At 41.5% G+C, this 23359-nt stretch overlaps 2 long non-coding RNA genes across 2 annotated transcripts; both read left to right on the top strand.

The window, feature by feature from the left end:
• Positions 1–2531: 2531 nt before the first annotated feature.
• On the top strand, positions 2532–4240 carry LOC121759268. The gene is made up of 2 exons (XR_006041632.1): positions 2532–3899; positions 3992–4240. It is a non-coding gene; the product is annotated as an uncharacterized LOC121759268 (long non-coding RNA).
• A 10541-nt stretch (positions 4241–14781) lies between these two features.
• Positions 14782–16887, top strand: LOC121759156. The gene is made up of 2 exons (XR_006041603.1): positions 14782–16510; positions 16603–16887. It is a non-coding gene; the product is annotated as an uncharacterized LOC121759156 (long non-coding RNA).
• The last annotated feature ends 6472 nt before the right edge of the window (positions 16888–23359 follow it).

Here is a 23359-nt window from a genome sequence, read left to right as displayed (position 1 = left end):
TTTGATATACACTACACAGCATAAACTAAGAGAATTTAAAATTTAATAGGAGTATAGGTTTATCTATCATTTACTTTGATGGACTGACCATGCACTACTTTGACTTGGTTAGCATTGAGTATACGGTATTGATCATGCACTACTTTGACTTATCAAAATATGCGTTTTTTTCGCAAACCAAGAATCCTGGTATATTGGGTAGTGGTGATTAATATCTAGCGGTGCTAGGATTGCTATTATATTGAATCGTACGCGAGGTGAGTCTCGTTTGATAACGTCCACAAGAGGAGCTCGAAACAAGATTTTATTATTCGGAACCTAGCTAGTTGGAGTTTGATTACTCTATGAATAATAAATAAGCGTTTCTTGCTAAGTCCAATCTTGGAGATAATAATATGTTAATTAATTAAGTCCATAGCAGAGATTGATTAATTAATGGACGTTTCTATCTTAAGCGCGGAAATTGATGACAAACAAATGGAAACCCGAAATACTTGTAATTTTTGATTTGGATGGGCAATGCAATATTACTTCTGTAGTGGTTGCTCGTAATATTTCAATATAAACTTATATTGAATTGTGAGTTCAATTTAATTAGTAAAAAGCTAACTGGGGAAGGCCATATCCAAATTCTTCCATAGATTCCTGACTGAGCCTAATATGTGGCTAAATATAAATAGGAAAATAAAGGAGACAAAAAATACACTTGTATTTTCTTCCAAAATTTTCGTCCCCTCCCTATTCATATAGGGGACGATTTTCCTCTCCTCCGGGAGAGAGGATTTATGTTTTCTTTATTTAAGTCCTAGTTCTCTGGTGAGATCGGCCCACACTGATATCAGATTACAGTCCGGGAACCAGTTAGAAGATCTGTGGTTTAGTACTCAAGATCTTCACTTGGAGAAGACGCGAGCCATCTTTGATTCTTCAGTGAATCAACGAGGTAAATTAGCTAACTCCGTAGCAAGCAAGTTTTAGGGATTATTTGTGCTAAAGCATATTTAAATTTAAGTTATGAGCATGATACATGTGAAAATTACGCGAATAGATTTTGTCTAGGTAATCTGCTAAATAGATCAGAATTTTATGTGATCCGTTAGAACGCACGCTTCCGCTGCAAACCCTATAGGCACGAACCGACTGTACAATGAAAACCGCCCGGCTGGAACCATCGAGCGCAATGATAGTATGGTGCGGAATGCCATATATAGAGCCAACGAAGGGATCCAAAAGTTCTAGGAATATTATGTCACGGCCGCATCTCCCTAGTCAAAGAAAGTGTAGTTATATCGCGACTAAATCTTACTGAAACTGTCTCAACTCATAATAAGATGCTTAATTCTAAAGAAACATTGTCTGAAATGTGTTGAGGGTACAAATCATACTGAATCAGAGTAGTTATGTGACAATTGTCTTTGCTAAAAATAAGTTCTAAATTTGCGCAACGGAAAAGTATCAAGACAAATATAATATGTATGAAAACATACTACATCAGCTATCTTCCTACTTATTCAATTTACTGTCCCAACACCTCCTCGTCCTTGACAACGATCAACCTGCACATTAAGGAAAATAATATACAGGGCTGAGTACTTGATGCTCTCAGTGGGCTCATGCCGAAAACATTTCTGTATTAGTTGTCAGCCAAACTGAGTGAACACATGGTTTTTCTGAAAATAAGTCCCGGTCACTAAAACTGTTATTTCTTTCTGAAAATAGACTGCAGTCATTTAACTTCTGATGATATACCATATCTAATCCGGTGAGCCAGGAATGTGGCCACATTCCAACGGTCACTGGAACGTCCAACGCTGGCGCTAGCTCACGGTCCCTGGTGTACACTAGTCCAATTAGGGTTTGCGCCTCTACTGGCACCCGAATTCGATTAAACTGGTTTGGCATAGCCAAACAGATAGGCATTCGTAAATCAAAACTGGGCATGACAACTCATATAAAATATTCATATTTTCACATAAAATACGCTTTGAAAGAAAAGAAGCCCACCTCAATTGCTTAAACTCTTGCAAACGGGTGTTTTCCTGTCCTGAGATTACGCGTCGGGCGACGACGTTCCTTTACAAAATTCAATATACCTAAATTAGGCTTTAAAAATTATTCATCTTGCATGAATGCATGCCTGGTTATTATTTTATTTCCTTTCTTTCTAAATTTAGAAGGCTAAACTCATTAATTAAATCGGCGATTTAATTTATTCGGAATCTGGCCGAACTGTGCGGGCACACTAAATTTTCTGAATTATCTTAAGTATTTAAAAAAATACTTTCTGTGACTAATAAAGTCCACTTAAAAAAAAAACTTATCAAAAACTATCTCGATACGGCTACATAGTTCCTTTCTTCTGTGGCTTAGTGAATTAATCCCATTTTTACTCTTGAAAAAGATCTAGGATAATGGCTTCAACCAAGTTAATGGTCCAAAATAATTCTCGAGCCTAGGATATTTCTTCCTTAATTAAAATCGGCCCAAACTCTCTTTTATTTAAATGGGCCCAAAGAGAAATGAATCAGACCAAAATTTCTTATTCCTCCAATTGCATTGGCCCCCACTTCCTCTCTCCAAATTCCCAATTCCAAAACGGAAACGGGCGAACCCTAGCTCTCCTCACCCTCCTCCTTCCCGGTGACGGCGCCGCTGACCGTCGTTCGCCGCTGTCTCGCCCAAAATCTGTTGTTGCTCGCCAACGGGATCAGGGACACCACCGCTGTCCAACGACGAAAGCCGCCACTGCTGCACCGTTGAAAGTCTCGCAGCGTCGCCGTCACCCTAATCGCCTCTCGCCGCCGGTTTGCTGCCAACGGTGGTCACGCTCGGCAGGGGAGAGGGAGAGGGCACCACATCCTCTGAGTTCTGGTTCGGGCCGAGAGCTCCGTCGCCCGTCGCCATAGCTAAGTCCCCTCTTTCAAATTCTCATGTCTTTTAATTTCTTTGTTGAGGGGTTAAACAAGAATCGATAATTCTATGCTAAATCTGACTGAAGTCCTAAGTTAGCATATATATACATTCCTGGTTCGTCCGACCCTTGCTTGTAACTGGAGACTTGTGTTTACTTCATGGCTGTGGATTGTATTCCGCGATTCTGTCTCGGTTTTCGTTGAGGCGCATATTTTAGGGCTTAAGTATTCTTGGCTTGGTTGCTATGCCTGCGTGCTAACTACTAAGGGTTGCTCCCTGATATGGTTCTAGTGAGATTTTGGTTGGGCACTGAAGCTAGCATGATGTGTTCTTATGTTCTGCCGTAGATTGCCTACTTATTCTCATGAAATCATTCTATCATGCTTCTATTATGTGGGGAGAAAGGGAGAGTGTTACCTCTCCACTAGCGGTGGCTTCTTGAGATCTCTGTCTACCTAGCTTCTAGGCTCCGACTCCCTCTCACTTGGCCCACCGTATGCGATTGTTTTTGTGATGGTGAGGGAGGGAGCGTTGATGCCTATTTGTGCTTGTGGTCTAACTGAAAGCCTGAAAAGGCTGATGTACTTGGCTGAAAAAGGGTATCTGGTTGGTTATGTGTTGGCTGCCTTCTCTGCAGCTTTGCAGAGTGTATATTCTGACTCTTTTGGCTTCTTTCCCAACTAATTCTGGTGGTTCTTGGGGTGTACTCGTGAATTTGTAGTGGCTGCTGCACTCTGCATCCCCTTTAACTGAATTAGTACTTGTGAACACTTGATACCTTGCTCATTTATAGGTCTTGTCTTCTGTGGCAGGTGCACCACTGAATTGTAAGGGTTTGAGACTCCCATCCTCGGCAACTGGTGGCTGTGAGCTGGAGGTACGAACTGTCCCTCCTGGGCTTACCAGATCCTGCAGCTATTGGATGAGTGTGCAGGCTGGCTTGCTTCTTTTAGCCGGGCACTTCCCTTTTTTTTTTTTCTGGGAAGGTACTGTCCCTTTACCCTTTCCATACCCATTGTTAGCTTTCATATTATTTCATGACATTTAACCCCCCCCCCCTTTCGTGTGTTTCTGGCAGGAGCTGAGGCTGGCCACCTAGCTGCCTTCTCTCGTGGTCTCGCCGTCTCGGGCTCGTCTGAAATTCTGGGCCGAGACGGCCTATTGATGAAGGCTGACATAGTCACTAGGGTGGCGAGTTGTATAGCTTGGTTGATGTATATTTCTTTCTATTCTTTGTAATTCATTAGCTTTGAATTTCTGAAATTATTCAAGAAATAAAAAAAACTTCTTCATTCTTTTAATAAAATTCTAGTATTAAATTTCGGAATTCTTGTGAATCTAAGTCTCGGTTATTACATTTTACCCCCCCTTAACAAATATTTCGTCCCGAAATTTCATCCCGAAATTTCATCTCTGTTAGGTAAAAAGCTCTGGGTATTTCTCTTTCATCTGGCCCTCGAGCTCCCACATCGCCTCCTCGCGGCCGTGGTGCTTCCATAGGACTTTCACTGTTACGATAGTTTTATTTATCAATTCTTTTACTTTTCTGTCCAGAATTGCTTCTGGCTTTTCTTCATAGCTCAAATCTAGTTCTAACGCCATTTCTTCTTGGTGTACTATGTGTTTGGGGTCAAACACATATTTCCTCAACTGTGATACATGAAACACATTGTTTACATTCCCGAAGCTTGGCGGGAGTGCTAATCTGTACGCCACAGGGCCAACTGTTTCTAGGATCTCGTAAGGTCCGATAAAATGCGGTTTTAGCTTGCCCTTGACGCCGAATCTAGTTATCCCTTTCGATGGGGATACTTTCAGAAAGACTTTGTCTCCTACTTTGAACTGTAAATCGGTTCTGCGAGCATCTGCATAGGATTTCTGTCTATCTTGAGCTTCTTTGACTCTCTCTCGGATCTGTCGGACAATTTCTATCATTTCCTCTACGGAGTCTGGTCTGAGAATTCTTCTCTCACCAACTTCATCCCAGTAAAGCGGTGATCTACACTTCTTCCCATAGAGTGCTTCATATGGGGCCATATTGATAGCTGTCTGGTAACTGTTGTTGTAGGCGAACTCTATAAGTGGTAGTACTGGCTCCCAGCTCACTCCACGGTCGAGCACTACAGCTCTCAACATATCCTCTAATGTCTGAATCATCCTTTCAGACTGTCCGTCCGTCTGTGGATGGAATGCTGTGCTGAAATTCAGCCGAGTGCCTAACTCTCGCTGTAGGCTTATCCAAAATCTAGAAGTAAATTTTGAATCTTAATCTGAAGTGATCGTCACTGGTACACCATGCAGGCGCACGATCTCTTGCACATAAATCTGTGCCAATTTATCTGATCCGTAGGTGATACGAATTGGTATGAAGTGAGCACTTTTGGTAAGGCGATCTATAATCACCCAGATGGCAGTATTTCCTCGCTGGGATTTTGGCAATCGTGCCACAAAATCCATTGCAATGTGCTCCCATTTCCATTCGGGAATCTCGAGAGGTTGCAATTTCCCATAAGGTCGTTGATGTAAAGTCTTCACTTGCTGACAAGCCAGACATCTTTCTACAAACGATGCTATGCTTCTTTTCATGCCATCCCACCAGAATTGCTTCTTCAAATCCTGATATATCTTCGTACTTCCAGTATGGGCAGTGTAGGGCGTCTCATGAGCTTCACTCATGATCTCGTTCCTAAGTGCCTCTTCATTGGGTACGCATAGTCTCCCTTCGAAAGTGAGAGCGTTATCCGCCTCTTCGCGGTAATGTCCCCTTTTCCGGTCCTCACTTTGAGACGAATCTTTTCTAATGCCTCATCGCGTCTCTGGGCGTCGATGATTCTGGCTCTTAAGTCTGGTTCTATGACTAAGGTGGAAATTCTGTTGTCTACCGTTTCCGGGGCTCTTATTATCTCCAGTCGCATCTTGGCGAATTCACGGAGGAGCTCTTCCTCTTGTGTGAGGAAAGTAGCCACTTGGGGTGCAGTCTTTCTGCTCAAGGCATCTGCTACCACGTTGGCTTTGCCTTGGTGGTAATTTATACCACAGTCGTAGTCCTTGACTAATTCTAGTCATCTGCGTTGTCTCATATTCCGATCCTTCTGCTCAAAGAAGTATTTGAGACTCTTATGATCTGTGAAGATCTCACATCGAACTCCACAGAGATGATGTCTCCAGATCTTTAAAGCATGCACCACTGCTGCCAATTCCAAGTCGTGCGTCGGGTAGTTCAACTCGTGCGGCCTTAGCTGGCGTGATGCATATGCAATCACCTTGCCCTTCTGCATCAACACACACCCGAGTCCAACCTTCGATGCATCTGTATGCACCACATAGTTGACTCCCGCTTCCGGCACGGCTAGAACTGGTGACGTGATCAACTTTTCCTTTAGCAGTTGGAAGCTTGCTTCACATTCTGGGGTCCAATCGACTTTAACTCCTTTTCTTGAGCCGTTGAGTCATTGGCCTCGCTATCTTAGAAAATCCTTCAATGAATCGTCGGTAGTATCCTGCCAGTCCTAGGAAACTCTGAATTTCATTGGGCGTCGTTGGTGACTACCAACGTTGCACAGCTTCCACTTTAGCAGGGTCCTCTCAAATCCCTTCTACTGTCACTATGTGTCCAAGGAAGTTCACTTCGTTAAGCCAGAACTCACACTTGCTAAACTTAGCATAGAGTTCCTCGGCTCTTAACGTCTCTAAAGTGGCCATCAAATGATCCTCGTGTTCCTTCTCGTTCTTCGAGTAGATGAGCACATCACCTATAAAGACTAGGACGAACTTGTCCAAGTATGGGTGGAACACGCGGTTCATTAGGTCCCTGAACACAGCTGGAGAATTTGTAAGCCCAAAAGGCATTACAGTGAACTCGTAATGGCCATATCTAGTGCAGAATGCAGTCTTAGGTATATCGTCTTGTCGAACATTCAGCTGATAATAACCCGATCTCAAGTCCATCCCCGAGAATACGCCGGCTCCTCGAAGCTGGTCGAAGAGGCCGTCTACTCTCGGTAGAGGGTACTTGTTCTTGAGTGTTAACTTGTTGAACTCTCAACGTTCTATCCTTCTTCACGAAGAATTCTGGTGTACCACATGGTCCCACACTGAGTCTAATAACGCAGGTCTAGTAGTTCTTGTATCTAGATCTTAAGTTCTTATTCCTTAAGCACCATTTTATATGGTGACTGAGATAATATGATTGATTCAATTCATTCATTTAGTATTTTATTTCGTCTGGCTGATGAAGCCATTTCTAATCTTTGATTTCATCGTCAGATATTGAGTTCTCTAATACTTGCATCGATCGTAATCGTAGTCATTGAGCTGGCATAATGATCTCGTAACCTCTCGCTTAGCTGAGGTAGTCTACTTTCACCGCTTTCAAGATGCTTTTGTGCTTACCGCGATTCTTTGTCATGATTTAGCACAGACTTTGTTCTACTCGTATTAATCCTTGAATACTGAAGGGGTTGGCAGCGGAAGCGTGCATAAAAACCGATCACATGAATTTGATCTATTTAGCTGATTATTTAGACAAATTCTATTCGCGTAATTTTCTCACGTATCATGCTAATAACTTGAATTATAATCATGCTTTAGACCAAACAATCCCTAAAACATGCATACTACGGAGTTAGCCAATTTACCTCGTTGACTCACTTAAGAATCGAAGATGACTTGCGTCTTCTCCACGTGAAGATCTTTAGAACTCGACCTCGGATCTTCTGACTGGTGTCCCAGACTGTAGACTGATATTTGTGTGGGCAAATCTCACCAGTGTACTAGGACTTAAATAACGAAGACAGAAATCTGCTCACGGAAGGAGAAGAATTTCGATCCTCTCTCAAATCTGAGGTGGACGAAATTTTGTTATGAACAAAGTGTATTTTCTGTCTCATTTATTCTCCTATTTATATTGAGTCACATATTGGGACCAGTAAGGGATCTAAGGAAGAATTTGGACATGGCCTCACCCAATTAGCTTTTTACTAATTAAATTGAACCCTCAATTTAATACAAGCTCATATTGGAATATTACAAGCAGCCACTACAGAAGTAATATTGCACTGCCTTTCCAAATCCGAAATTACAAGTATTCCGGGTTTCCTTTTATTTGTTTAATTCATTTCTCGCGCTTAAGATAGAAACATCCATTAATTAATTAATGTCTGCTATGGACTTAATTAATTAACATATTTTTAATTTCCAAGAGTGGACTTAGCAAGAAACTCTTATTTATTATTCATAGAGTAATCAAACTCCAACTAGCTAGGTTCCGAATAATAAAACCTTGTTTCGAGCTACTCTTGTGGATGTTATCAAACGAGACTCTCCTCACGTACGATTCAATATAATAGCAATCCTAGCACCGTCAGATAATGATCACCACTACCCAATATACCTGGATCGTTGGGTGACGAAAAACTCGTACCTTTGGTAAGTCAAAGTAGTAGATACTCAATATCTTATGCTCAATGCTAACGTACATTGATTAAGAAATTAATTATCAAGACCTCGTCTTTCAGTAGATAACATAAAAACTTGTCTTGTTGTTAGAACCATTCAGTGCTATACCACACCAACGTCATCATATTTCAATAAGGCTTAGAAATAATCGGACTGACATTGCAACTTTCACGATAGGTAGTCTAGGTCTATCTAGGTTGTGAAATTTTTATTTTTCTTTGTTCAGGACTGACCGCGTACCTTAAATTGAGCGCAGCCCACAACCGGTCTACTAAAACAAAGACTTAGACTTTGTTATGTTCACTTATACACTTAAATATGCAATAAACATCCATTAAATGTAAAACATAACAACATTACGAAAAAATAATCTGTTGCATTTATTGGAAAATAATAATTAGAGTTTTACAGTATTCAATCACTCGAAAGGTGATTTCTAGTATACAAACCCTAACAATCTCCCACTTATACTCAAAACAGCTTTCTCCCACTTATACTCAAAACAACTTTCGAGTATACAACATAGTAGTGTACACGTCTAAATTTCTCCCACTTATACTGAAAGCGAGTTGAGGTCTTGAATGAGTCGAACTCCCATCCCTTCAACGTGGCAGTCGAACGGTTTCACCGCCAATGCCTTTGTAAAAGGATCTGCCAGGTTGTTCTCTGACGCAATATTGACCACTTCTATGTCTCCTCTCTGCACTATATCCCTGATGATATGATGCTTCCGCTCTATGTGTTTGCTCGCTTTATGAGCTCTTGGTTCTTTCAAATTTGCCACAGCACCAAAATTGTCACAATAAACGGTGATGCTCTTGGGCAGATTCGTAACCACACCTAAATCCATAAGGAAGTTCTTGAATCATATTACCTCTTTTGCAGCCTCCGAAGCGGCCACATACTCGGCTTCCATGGTTGAGTCAGCGATGCATTTATGCTTCACACTCTTCCAAATTACGGCTCCACCTCCTAAGGTGAACACATATCCTGAATTAGATTTTCTCGAGTCCTGATCAGCTTGAAAATCTGAGTCAGTATATCCCAAAGGACAAAGCTCGACTGCATTGTAAACTAGAGCATAGTTCTTAGTCCGTTTAAGGTACTTGAGTATGTTCTTTACGATAGTTCAATGTCCTTGGCCCGGATTCGACTGATATCTTGCCACCATGCCAACAGCAAAGCAAATATCAGGCCTCGTACAAAGCATAGCATACATGAGACTTCCAACTGCCGAAGCATATGGAATCCTTCTCATTGCTTGTATATCAGACGACGTTTTTGGGCACATCTCTTGAGATAGATGGATGTCATGTCTAAAAGGTAAGAAACCTTTCTTGGCGTCCTGCATGCTAAAACGACTAAGTACTGTGTTGATGTAAGGTTCTTGAGATAAGCACAACATCTTCTTTTCTCGATTCCGAAGAACCTTGATCCCGAGGATGTGTCCAGCGTCTCCCATATCCTTCATCTCGAGCTGGTTTGACAACCAAGTTCGCACTGATGACAACATCTTCTTATTGTTTCCAATTAGAAGAATGTCATCTACATACAAAACTAAGAACACTACATTCCCCTTCTCAACTTTCTTATATACGCAGCTTTCATTTGGGCACTTTTCGAATCCAAACCTGCGAACAATTTGATCGAAACACTGGTTCCACGATCTAGATGCTTGCTTAAGCCATAAATGGCCTTCTTAAGCTTCCAAAGCCATGTGTTCTCCATGGCTTTCCCTATATAACCATGACGTAGTCTTTGTTCTTGTGGCTTACTATCCTACTCGGAATAAGCATTTCGATCGATCAAACAGTTATATAGGTCTTTTACCTCATCGGATGTCATTTAATCCACATATATTCCTTGATATTTCTCTGCTCAAGGCTAGTTACTTCTCTATATAATATTCGATTTTCTACCAGCTTGTTACAAGCGGTACGTAGATGTGAAATATTTAACGCTTTGTGCCGTCGGTTATGCGACGCTTCTGGTTGGTGCATCATTTTCTGCACGTGTCTCAAATGAGACGTATTTATCACGTGTATCTGAGAGAAACTGAGACCATGCCTTTTCTGATAGTCTCGTATCAATAACTCGATGATTAATCTAATAGTCTTAACTTGGATTAATATTCACATAGGAGAATATGACTGAAAATTTGAAGGGCTCCTAAATACCCAACTGGACAAGAATAACATCTCTTGTTCAACCCATATGAATTTTTGTCGATACTCGACCTTGAAGGTAAGTACTGAGTTCATTTAAAGAACTACGTAGCTCAACTGGTTTCAGATAAACTCATAGAAGCTGAGGCTCACCCCTGGTGGGAGTTAGAAATAATCATGAGATAGGTCATGAAAACTGGATGGAAATGAATTAACTGTAAATTTCCATAGTGAGTTGCCAAATAGGACAGTACAGTTGTCCAATTAAACTGAAAGGATCTGAGCATCAAGGATAGTAGTTCAAACATGTCATCGCCTAAGATGATCAACAGCAAAAATTTAGAAACTTAGGCGATTGCAATGAAGGAACATTGATCATGCTTCAAAGGCATCTTGATATGGAATAACAAAATCACATCAATGATTTCATAGGTTCATTAAGGCAACACACTGAAATGAACTATTCAGAAAAATCAGCGAGGCCAAGCTCGTTAGGGAAAAGTGCAATATGCTTGCCTTAACTTCAAATTGCAGAAAAATTCCGAGACTAAGAATAATACATGTACTGGAACTGAGGTAGAATAATTTCACCTCTGTAGGGTTTCAAAATAGGGAGGTGAACAAAAGTTCCAGCACCACATGAAATTCCCTGAGGAAAATTGTTTAAGTGTCGTGATCATTCTGGAGATCACAAACTTAGCATCATAAGAATGACATTTCATTGCATGGGTCCAAGAAATCGGGATATAAATCCCCTATATTGTGGCTCAAAAGAGACAACAACAAATAACGATGCTTGAAACATAGGAGTATCCCAAATTTGGGAACTGAAACTGAATCACCGCTTTCGTGAAAAAAATGAAAGGGGCGTATTTCTTGCAAAAATTGTGAGTCAATCACAAGTCTTAAATAGACGAGAGAACATCGTTGTCCAGGAGTGATAAGGGTCATTTCATGCATCGGTTTAAGGGTAAAATGTACTCTACTTGATCGGTTTATCGCGCAAAGCAAGTGTTAAATGTGCAGGACTGCCGCTTGACCAAAGCAACAAGATTAAACTGATCAAGCGAGTACAATAGGCGAAAAAGGCCAGATTTCTGGGGAAGTTGATCAAGGGGAGTAATCAAGCAGTTAAGGAGGGGACCACTGGATGTAAGAAGAAGGACACGCGAGGCTATGAGCTGGATGGTGTGCAGCATTCTGTTATCAAGGACAACGTTCTAGAAGGGGACACGTGCTGATATATGAGACGCAAGGACGGAGCTGAGTCACAAATTTGTTACTGAAAAGCGTCGTCGTTCTAGAAGAAGAGCACGCAACAATCAATGAGTCGCTCACTCTCAGCATGAGCGAATATTCCCTGCCAAGATCGTTATCCAGCTGGAGGTCGTGCCGAGCCTATAAATAGAGAATGTGCCACCACATGAAGGAGAGGGGATCCTTTACTTTTCACCTAGTTTAGTTTAGTTCTCTAGCTTAGTTTAGTTTTCTAGAATAGCTTAGCTTAGCTTAGATAAAGTAATGTTTAGTTAGAAAAGGGCGACTGAAGAAGCGCTGCAGAATACTTGTTATCTGTCGGCAAAGTCTTAAGTTTCCCGCCGAGGCTCTTCTCGGTTTTACTTGCTTTCGTAATTTCCAGAGTGTTAGCTTAGTTTAAAATTCGCGCTGTACTGTTCTAGTTTAATCGAAGTTGTTTTCATTTTCATCCTTGCATTTACTGCTTTAGTTTCAGTTTCGTTATGATGCACTTGATCCAGTAGTTAAATTTACCTTGTTCAAATTAGCCAGTTTAATTCTGTCTAGAGTAAATCAGTAGTTAAAAACTCCCAAGTTAAAGCGTGGCAGCAGCCAACCCCCTGTTCACTATTCACACGCCTGATACACCAACTTCTCTATGGGATCGACCCCGAACTTGCCGCTTTACTGTTAAAGTAGTACAAAATTGGGAGTTATAAATTACTTTGGTGGGTAAACGAGCGAAAGCGAGATCAACTTGATCAAGTGGCAACGACATTTGCTAACTGATCCAACCGGTTCAGTTATCTTTCCATATAACTTGGTCTGAATTCGCGCTTGTCGTTCGCCCTAACCCTCGCCAAGGAGGTTCAGAGAATGTATGAAGAATAAGCTCATTCTGAAGGTCATGGATATAAACAACTTTAGAATTTATGACCGGAACTTACACAGTCAAAACTTTACTCTTTATGAACAATGAGTCAAAGGACTGCAGTCCATAAACTGGAAGTGAGTCAATTCTCGCATAGAAAAAGGAATACTAACATGTTACTTGCGAGTCAAACTAAAGTCTAAATTGACGGGGGTACCGTCGTTTGGGAGGACTCTTAGAAGGAATTTCATTGGGAATCCAAGTAAGTACTATTGATTATAATCATCGGTTCTAGTTATGTGACACTCATTTGTCTGTTCTTGTGGAGCTCGGACATGATAACTGTGTTCTAGGAAACCATACATTACAAGATGGGGTTTCTCGTGCTGTTAAACTGATAACTGCAGTTGGAGGTCATACTTTCATATTGTTCTCGATAACTTAGAACGCTGGTTCTTGTAAAACATTGCATTCTCCATCGTGCTCCATAGCACGCTATAAGTATCGTTTCTAGGTCACGTAGCCACTTGGGCCTGTTACGCCAGCTTAGATCACTTTACTAGGTCGTGGGTACGATATCTTTTCGTGTAGGGATGCATCTCCCGAACAGGCTTGAAAGTACACTATTTTCGTTATGACTTGGTCTTTATAAGACATTGGGAACTTCTTGGTTCATCGTCTAGTATACATATATATATATATATATATATATATATATATATATATATGTGTGTGTGTGTATACTATCTGTGTGTTAAGGAATGGACTTCCTTTAATTGCTGTCTATAGGTAGTACAATAGTACTTTTTGGTTCGTCGTTTCTTTCTCATAATTCCTTGGAATTAGAAGCTTACCCAAACTGATGGGTGTTAGTTGGTCTCATCGCCCTGGAAGGCGGTAACAAATTCTCGTTCTGCTAGTACTTGGTCGCATGTGTCTCACCTAAGGTACTTTTCTAAAGCACTCTAGGTTCGCATACATGGGCCCACATGACAGCTATACATTTCTGTCAAGCTCTTTGAAAATAAATCACAGATACATTAAGTATATCTTATGCAAAGTATCAGTTATCACGTTGCGTCACACAAGCATTTCAAATAAACATTTTCGTTCCCATATAGGGCTGTGAAAATTCTTTTCTTTTTCTGAAAATCTAGAAAATTTCATTTTCCTTCTCAAAACGGAAAAATATTTTCTTTCTTTAAAACTCTCTTCTAGACGAGCGGGAGTCATCCCATGTTTCTGCTGCAGTTGATCGTGTCGAGCTGAGGTGTTGGGATCTTGTATTTATCATTCTGTTCACATCCTAGCCTAGTACTATTGTTCTGGACTGAGGCTTAGAAGGAAGATTCTTGGGTCAGAGCGAAAGAATGATGCTCTGATACCACTCTGTCACGACCACATCTCCCTAGTCAAAGAAAGTGTACCTATATCGCGACTAAATCTTACTGAAACTGTCTCAACTCATCATAAGATGCTTAATTCAAAGGAAACATTGTCTGAAATGTGTTGAGAGTACAAATCATACTGAACCAAATTAGTTATGGGACAATTGTCTTTGCTAAAAACAAGTTCTAAATTTGCGCAACGGAAGAGTACCAAGACAAATGTAATATGTATGAAGACATACTGCAACAGCTATCTTCCTACTTATTCAATCTTCTGTCCCAACACCTCCTCGGCCTTGACAACGATCAACCTGCACATTAAGGTAAACAATATGCAGAGCTGAGTACTTGATGCACTCAGTGGGCTCATGCCGAAAACATTTCTGTATTAGTTGTAAGCCAAACTGAGTGAACGCGGGGTTTTTCTGAAAATAAGTCTTGGCCACTAAAACTGTTATTTCTTTCTGAAATTAGACTGCAGTCATTAAACTCCTGATGATATACAATATCTAATCTGGTGAGCCGGGAATGTGGCCACATTCCAACGGTCACTGGATCGACCAACGCTGGTGCTAGCTCACGGTCCCTGGTGTACACTAGTCCGAGTAGGGTTTGCGGCCCTACTAGGACCCGAATTCGATTAAACTAGTTTGGCATAGCCAAACAGATAGACATTCATAAATCAAAACTAGGCATGACAACTCATATAAAATATTTATGTTTTCACATAAAACACAAATATACCTAAATTAGGCTTTAAAAATTATTCATCTTGCATGAATGCATGCCTAAGCATGTGGTTATTATTTTATTTCCTTTCTTTCTAAATTTAGAAGGCTCAACTCATTAATTAAATCGGTGATTTAATTTATTCGGAATCTGGCCGAACTGTGCGGGTACAATAAATTTCCCGAATTACTTAAGTATTTAAAAAAAATACTTTCTGTGACTAATAAAGTCCGCTTTAAAAAAAATTATCGAAAACTAGGATAATGGCTTCAACCAAGTTAATGGTCCAAAATAATTCTCGGGCCTAGAATATTTCTTCCTTAATTAAAATCGGCCCAAACTCTTTTTTATTTAAATGGGCCCAAAGAGAAATGAATCAGACCCAAATTTCTTATTCCTCCAATTGCATCAGCCCCTATCTCATTCTCTCTCCAAATTCCCAATTCCAAATTGGAAACGGGCGAACCCTAGCTCTCCTCACCCTCCTCCTTCCCGGTGACGGCGCCGCTGACCGTCGTTCGCCGCCGTCTCGCCCAAAATTTGCTGCTGCTCGCCGACGGGATCAGGGACACCACCGCTGTCCCACGACGGAAGCCTCCACTGCTGCACCGTTGAAAGTCTCGCAGCGTTGCTGTCACCCTAATCGCCTCTCGCCGCCTGTTTGCTGCCGATGGTGTTCACGCTCGGCAGGGGAGGGGGAGAGGGCACCACATCCTCTGAGTTCCGGTTCCGGCCGAGAGCACCGTCGCCCGTCGCCATAGCTAAGTCCCCTCTTTCAAATTCTCATGTCTTTTAATTTCTTTGTTGAGGGGTTAAACAAGAATCGATAATTCTATGCTAAATCTGACCGAACTCCTAAGTTAGCATATATATACATTCCTGGTTCGTCCGACCCTTACTTTTAACTGGAGACTTGTGTTTACTTCATGGCTGTGGATTTTATTCCGCGATTCTGTCTCGGTTTTCATTGAGGCGCATATTTTATGGCTTAAGTATTCTTGGCTTGGTTGTTATGCCTGCGTGCTAACTACTAAGGGTTGCTCCCTGATATGGTTCTAGTGAGATTTTGGTTGGGCACTGAAGCTAGCATGCTGTGTTCTTAAGTTCTGCGGTAGATTGCCTACTTATTCTCATGAAATCGTTCTATCATGCTTGTATTATGGGGGGAGAAAGGGAGAGTGTTACCTCTCCACTGGCGGTGGCTTCTTGAGATCTCTGTCTAGCTAGCTTCTAGGCTCCGACTCCCTCTCACTTGGCCCACTGTATGCGATTGTTTTTGTGATGGCGTGGGCGGGAGCGTTGAGTCCTATTTATGCTTGTGATCTAACTGAAAGCCTGAAAAGGCTGGTGTACTTGGCTGAAAAAGGGTCTCTGGTTGGTTATGTGTTGGTTGCCTTCTCTGCAGCTTTGCAGAGTGTATATTCTGACTCTTTTGGCTTCTTTCCCAACTGATTCTGGTGGTTCTTGGGGTGTACTCGTGAGTTTGTAGTGGCTGCTGCACTCTGCAGCCCCTTTAACTGAATTAGTACTTGTGAACACTTGATACCTTGCTCATTTATAGGTCTTGTCTTCTGTGGCAGGTGCACCACTGAATTGTAGGGGTTTGAGACTCCCATCCTCGGCAACTGGTGGCTGTGAGCTGGAGGTACGAGTTGTCCCTCCTGGTCTTACCAGATCCTGCAGCTATTGGATGAGTGTGCCGGCTGGCTTGCTTCTTTTAGCCGGGCACTTCCCTTTTTTTTTCTGGAAAGGTACTGTCCCTTAACCCTTTCCATACCCATTGTTAGCTTTCATATTATTTCATGACATTAAACCCCCCTCCCTTTTCGTGTGTTTCTGGCAGGAGCTGAGGCTGGCCACCGAGCTGTCCTCTCTTATGGTCTCACCCTCTCGGGCTCGTCTGAAATTCTGGGCCGAGACGGCCTATTGATGAAGGCTGACATAGTCGCTAGGATCGCGAGTTGTATAGCATAGTTTACACTTTCTTTACCGTATGAACGGAAGGCTTGACGATGGTTGATGTATATTTCTTTCTAGTCTTTGTAATTCATTATCTTTGAATTTCTGAAATTTGTATTTATACTCTTATTCAAGAAATAATAAATACTCCTTCATTCTTTTAATAAAATTATAGTATTAAATTTTGAAATTCTCGAGAATCTAAGTCTCGGCTATTACATATTACCTCCGAGAAGAGCGGTCGGCGGGGAGCGCTAGGAGCGAGGTAGACATCATCAGTGCCGCCTTAGTTACCTACCAATCCATAAATTACAAACCGTTCAAGTACCTCAGCGCTTGGCAGGATGTGCGTGTGCATCTGAAGTATAGGGGAGGCGTATCTTCCTCCTCTAGCTCATCCATCAAACGGTCGAGGTCGGTATCCCTATCCGACGCCGGCTCCGATGATGTGGCTAGCCAACTTTCCGGAGCTAACTTGGGAAGCCCCGACGCCGGCTCGAGCAGTCCCAATGTCAGCCGCAAGGAAGGAAGAAGGCGACGTCCAACCGCCGTAGCGCCGCGACTCCATCCGACCCCGCTCCCGCTCTCTATGTGCCACCTCAACCCCCACCAACTCGTGGGCGGTTTTGGCCCAACTCAATTTGGCCGATAGGTCAACTATGACCCCCGAGCAACTTCGATCGTATGTGGCAATGATGCGGGCTCTCCAAAGAACATTGGGGGTAGAGCCGGATGAATAGTCTTCCACATGGGTATTTTTAGCCTTTAATTATGTAATTTCTATTTTTTTAGGAGTTTAATTATGTAATTTTTAATTTTTAGGATTTTAATTATATATTTTTTATTTTTTTATAATTTGTAATAATATTCTGGGTAATTTTAATGCATTTTAATATTGTGGAAATGTTTTTATTTAAATTGAATAATAGAATGGTGGGACCATTGCGCTTGTCCTTGCGGAAGAACACGGTTGTGGGTGTTGTGATCTTGCCTAAGAGCAAGGAGTAAAAAAATAATAAAAGTGGGTCCGGGCCCATATTCGTGCTCGTTGGCAAGAGCACGGATGGGGATGCTCTAAGTGCATTCCCATCTATGTTCTTGCCAAAGAGCATGGATGTGGGTCCGAACCCACGTTTATTAATTTTTTACTCCCTGCTCTTCCCCAAGAGCACAACACTCACATCCATGTTCTTCCGCAAGGACATGCTCAAGAGTCCCATAATTCGATTATTTAATTTAAATACTTCAATTACTAAAAACATTTCTACATATAAAAATACATTAAAAATACTCGAACTACTATTACAAATTTTAAAAATATAAAAATTACATAATTAAATCCTAAAAAATTAAAATTACATACTTAAAATCCTAAAAAATAAAAATTGCGTAATTAAAATTCTACAAATTAAAAATCATATAATTAAAAATACTCCCGTGGAAGACTAGTCCTCTGGCCCTATCCTCAATGTTTTACGGAGACCCCGTATCATTGTCAAACGTGAATCAAGTTGCTCGGGAGTCATCCGAGACCTATCGGCCAAATTGAGTTGAGCCAAAAGGGTCCACAACGAGTTGGTGGGGGTTGAGGTGGCACAAAGGGAGCGGGAGCGGGGTCGGATAGAGTCGCGGCGCGACGGCGGTTGGCCGTCGCCTTCTTCCTTCCTTGCGGCCGTCATTGGGAACTGCTCAGGCCGGTGTCGGGGCTACCCATGTTAGCTCCGGCAAGCTGGCTTGCCACCTCATCAGAGCCGCCGTCGGATAGGGATAACGACCTCGACCGTTTGCTGGAGGAGGATGATAGGCATCCCCTATACTTCAGATTTCTATGCACCTACTGTCAAGCGCTGAGGTGCTTGAATGGTTTGTAATGCATGGATTGGTAGGTCGACATGGTGGTCGTGATGATGTCGGCCTCGCTCGTGCCGCTCCCCGCCGACCGCTGTTCCTGGAGGTAATGCCCTGGAACTTTTGGATTTCTTCGTTGGCTCTGAAGATGGCATTGCGCACCATACTCTCGTTGTGGTCGATGGTTCCCTCCGGTCGGTTGGCATTGTACCGACGAGAGACGCGCCACCAAAACCTCTCCCCGGTTTGGTTCATACCGGTTTCCGGATCTTCGGATATTTCTAAATAGACTTTGAACATCTTCTCCATCTCCGGCAGAGTGTTTGCGGTGCGGACGTGAGGGTCACCGCCACGACTATTAGTAGGAACAATACGAGGAAGAGGAGGAGGAGCGCTAGGGTTGTCCTCCGGAGTTTGGGAGTCGTCGCTCCCTCCCGATCCTTGTTCGGGTGCCCACCTGTATCGCCCATCGGTGGCATCCGGAATTTGAGAACCTTAGGTTTGAGGAGGGGGCGAGAATTCCGCATCCGGATGAGGGAATGGTGTTGGGTTGAACCATTCGTAGTTCCATCCGCGGGAGTCAGAGGGGTGATCGCCGGAGCCGGAAATTTTTTTTACCTGAGTGAAAGATTGAGAATTGATGAGAGAATTTACATAAGAATTGTATAGTATGGTAAGAAATTTTTCGTGTGGAAATGGGGTATTTATAGATGAAAATGTGAATTTTGGGGAAAAAATGAAAAATAAAGTAAAAGTGGAGAGAAAACGGATATAATTTATTGGGAAGTGTGAAGATATTTTTTTTAATTTAAAAGCGATTTTTAAATTAAAATTGAATTTTAAAAAAAATAGAAAAAGCCAACGGCATTGCCGTTGGCCAATAGAATGCTGCCACTTCGCCCTGCTTAGCGGCACGGATGTGCTCGATATATCGAGCAGCGCCGTGCCATCAGCACGAGCACAGCGGCGGACATGTGTGTGTCGCGCCGTCGGCACGGACGCGGTCCGCCCCATCGAGCAGCGATGGGGATGCTCTAAGGGATTGATAAATCCATATTAATATTGTAATACCCAGCTAAAATTAACGTCATTAAACGTTTATAGAGTGAATAATTATACTCCCTCCGTCCCGTACTACTTGCACTTATTTCCTTTTTGGGCGTCCCAAGTTATTTGCACTCTTTCCATTTTTAGTAAAAAATTTCACCTACAGCCGTAATATTTGACTTTGCTATACACTAATTCCTTAATCTCCGTGCTGAAAAGGAAACGTGCGAGTAGTGCGGGACGGAGGGAGTATTAAAGTAAGTAATATTTTAAACTCCTATGTTTCGTTGTATTAAAATCCTTGTTGGATTTTAATTGTTAGTTAAGCGCTAATGTGAAACTAATCTTGATCAAGGACTTTGAAGATACATGAAGCAATAAAATAATTGTCCATGTACATTTATAAATTAGATGGATATTAAATGTCCATTTACAAAATATAGTCATTTCTCTTCAAATAGAAATGTACTAATTGTATTTAATTTATGATGTTACAAAAACGAGCTAAAGCTTCTTCGCAAAGCTAATATTCTATATTCAGGAAACTCTAACTTCCTACAAATGAAGACACAAATCAGAAACGACTATGCAATAATAATACACTAACAAAAACAACTCTTACCATATTTAACCATAGTCAACATATGAATAGTGCGGTACTATTCACTGAAAACGACCTGAAGTCCTCACATATGTATATATGTCACGTTTTATAATTAAGGTGTATATATTGTTAGGGTTTTGTATACTAGAAATCACCTTTCGAGTGATTGCATACTGTAAAACTTTAATAGTTATTTTCCAATAAATGCAACAGATTATTTTTGTCATAATGTTGTTATGTTTTACATTTAATGGTTGTTTATTGCATATTTAAATGTATAAGCAAACGTAACAAAGTCTAAGTCTTTGTTTTAGTAGACCGGTTGTGGGCGTCGTCCAATTTAAGGTAACACGGTCAGTTCTAAACAAAGAAAAATAAGAATTTCACAACCTAGATAGGCCTAGACTACCTATCGCGAAAGGTTGCAATGTCAGTCTGATTATTTCTAAGCCTTATTGAAATAAGATGACGTTGGTGTGGTATAGCACTGAATGGATCTAACAGCAACACGAGTCTTTATGCTATCTACTGAAAGACGAGGTCTTGATAATTAATTTCTTAATCAATGTACGTTAGCATTGAGCATACGATATTGAGTATCCACTACTTTGACTTACCAAAGGTGCGGGTTTTTCATAACCCAACGATACAGGTATATTGGGTAGTGGTGATCATTATCTAGTGGTGCTAGGATTGCTATTATGTTGAAACGTGCGCGAGGAGAGTCTCGTTTGATAACATCCACAAGAGGAGCTCGAAACAAGGTTTTATTATTCGGAACCTAGCTAGTTGGAGTTTAATTACTCTATGAATAATAAATAAGAGTTTCTTGCTAAGTCCACTCTTGGAGAATAAAATATGTTAATTAATTAAGTCCATAGCAGACAATAATTAATTAATGGATGTTTCTATCTTAAGCACGGGAAATAAATTGAACGCAAATAAAGGAAACCCGGAATACTTGTAATTTCGGATTTGGAAAGGCAATGCAATATTACTTCTGTAGTGGCTGCTTGTAATATTCCAATATAAGCTTATATTAAATTGTGGGTTCAATTTAATTAGTAAAAATCTAATTGGGTGAGGCATGATCCAAATTCTTCCTTAGATCCCTGACTGGGCCCAATATGTGACTTATATAAATAGGAGACTAAAGGAGACAGAAAACACACCTTTTTCCACTCACAAATTTTCGTCCACTCCTTTGAGAGAGAAAAATCAAAAATTTCCTTCCTCCGTGAGCTGAGTTCTGTCTTCGTTATTCAAGTCCTAATACGTTGGTGAAATTTGCCCACACAAATATCGGCGTATAGTCCCGGACACCAGTGAGAAGATCTGAGGTCTTATATTGAAGATCTTCACGTGGAGACGGGGCGAGCCATCATCGATTCTCAAGAGGGAGAGGATGATACGAACGGGAAGTCCAAGGCCAGGGCTGACCCGACCACGACTCCCCTTAAGCTGCCCGGAAGGCCCGTCACGAGATCAATGAGACAAAGGCTTCGGGAAGGCGTTTCAAACTTCATTAGGAGGGGAATGGAGGAGGCAGATGGAATGCCCGGTCGGGCGAATCCACACCTCCAAAACGCCCGACCGGGCGTTTGTGCGCTGAGCATCGTCCACAGTCCAGAAAGTTCGCCCGACCGGGCGATTTTACCATCCCAGAACGCCCGACCGGGCGTTTGAAGAAGCAGCGCCGAATCCAGAAAGTTCGCCCGACCGGGCGATTTCACCTTCCCAAAACGCCCGGCCGGGCGATTCAACTTTTACAGCCGTTTTTCCTTGTTTATTAGCCCTTTTCTTGGGTTTCCAACCCTAACTATAAATATCCTCTTTGTAAGACTTTAAGGGCAGACTTTGATGAATGTTATTATGAAGACTCCTTTGAGAGCATCTCCCATGTGAGATTTCTATCCAAATTCCTACATTGTAGGTTGCTTGTTTTATGTTCATTTGGCTAAATCAAGTATAGGTATGCATTTATGGTTGTGTAGTCATGAATGTGGAGCCAATGGAGTATTTGCTTTGGGTGAAAGTAGCCTAGGGTTGCCCACATCTTTTTGTGGGAGGTCATAGGTCCTCAAAGAGGATTCCTCCTTCTTTACACTTTCTTCTCACCTTCTTTCTCTCCATCCAAAACCATTTTGAGTTTAGTTTTTGGAGGCTAGGCTCTTTATCTTTACTTTATCTTTGAAAACACAAAAAAAATTAAGATCAAACACCGCTTTGGGTATTTCTTGGGCACATGGAAGGTTTCCCCTCACAAGGAACTTTATCATTTGGTATCTAGAGCCTAGGTGCCTACCAAGTGTTTGATTTTAAACCTCTATGAAATTTCCTTTTCCTTGTTTTTCCTTATTTCTTTTGTTTTAGCCTTTGCTTATTTATTGGTCAATTATTGTAGGATTGAGCTGATTTTTGGTGTGCATGAACCTTGAGATATGAACTATTTTCCAGAAAAATCTCAGCCAAAAATTCCATCATTTGATAGGTCAAATTAATGTGTAAAGTTGTTGCCCTGTTTTGTGCCCTAATTTGACAGATTTGGGGAAAACGTAAAATCGAGGGTCCTCTTGATAACATGCTATATTGGGGATATTTTTCCCTCATTCTAAACCCTTTAATCTTGTTATCTACTAAGTTTCATCAATTTTGGGGTTGGGTAGCCATATCAAAAAAATTCCTAAAGATCAGCCAAGAGTTACATAAATTTTCAGCTCAACTAAGTTTGTTTGTTAGCTTCCTTAGGCATTGAACCTTACTTTCACATGCTTAATTGGCTTTACTTGCTTGGTTATATTGCCTATGTGTATACCTTGATTGCTTTGTCTTAGCACTTGCATTTTGGAAGTTGGATATTGAGAGTGAGTGAACCTAGCCCTCACTATATTCTAAGCCTTTTTCCGAGTGACATTGGTGAGTGAATTGGGGGTGGGATTACCAATTGGGAAGTGAGTTCTTAGTAAAATCTCCCCTTCTTGTGTGTGTGAGTGTGGATTTTACTAACCTTTAGGACTAGATCCTAGTTTATTTTTATTTCTTATTGTAGGTACCATTGTGAATGCCACCTCGTACTAGATCCACCACGATGGGGGATCCGCAACCGGGTGCGAGCACGAGTCTTAGTGTGGCAGGGGATGAG

This window comes from Salvia splendens, chromosome 12, assembly GCF_004379255.2.
Source record: "Salvia splendens isolate huo1 chromosome 12, SspV2, whole genome shotgun sequence".
Classification (NCBI taxonomy): domain Eukaryota; kingdom Viridiplantae; phylum Streptophyta; class Magnoliopsida; order Lamiales; family Lamiaceae; genus Salvia; species Salvia splendens.
Note: the sequence above shows the minus strand (reverse complement) of the source record. Positions and strands in the feature narration are given on the sequence as shown.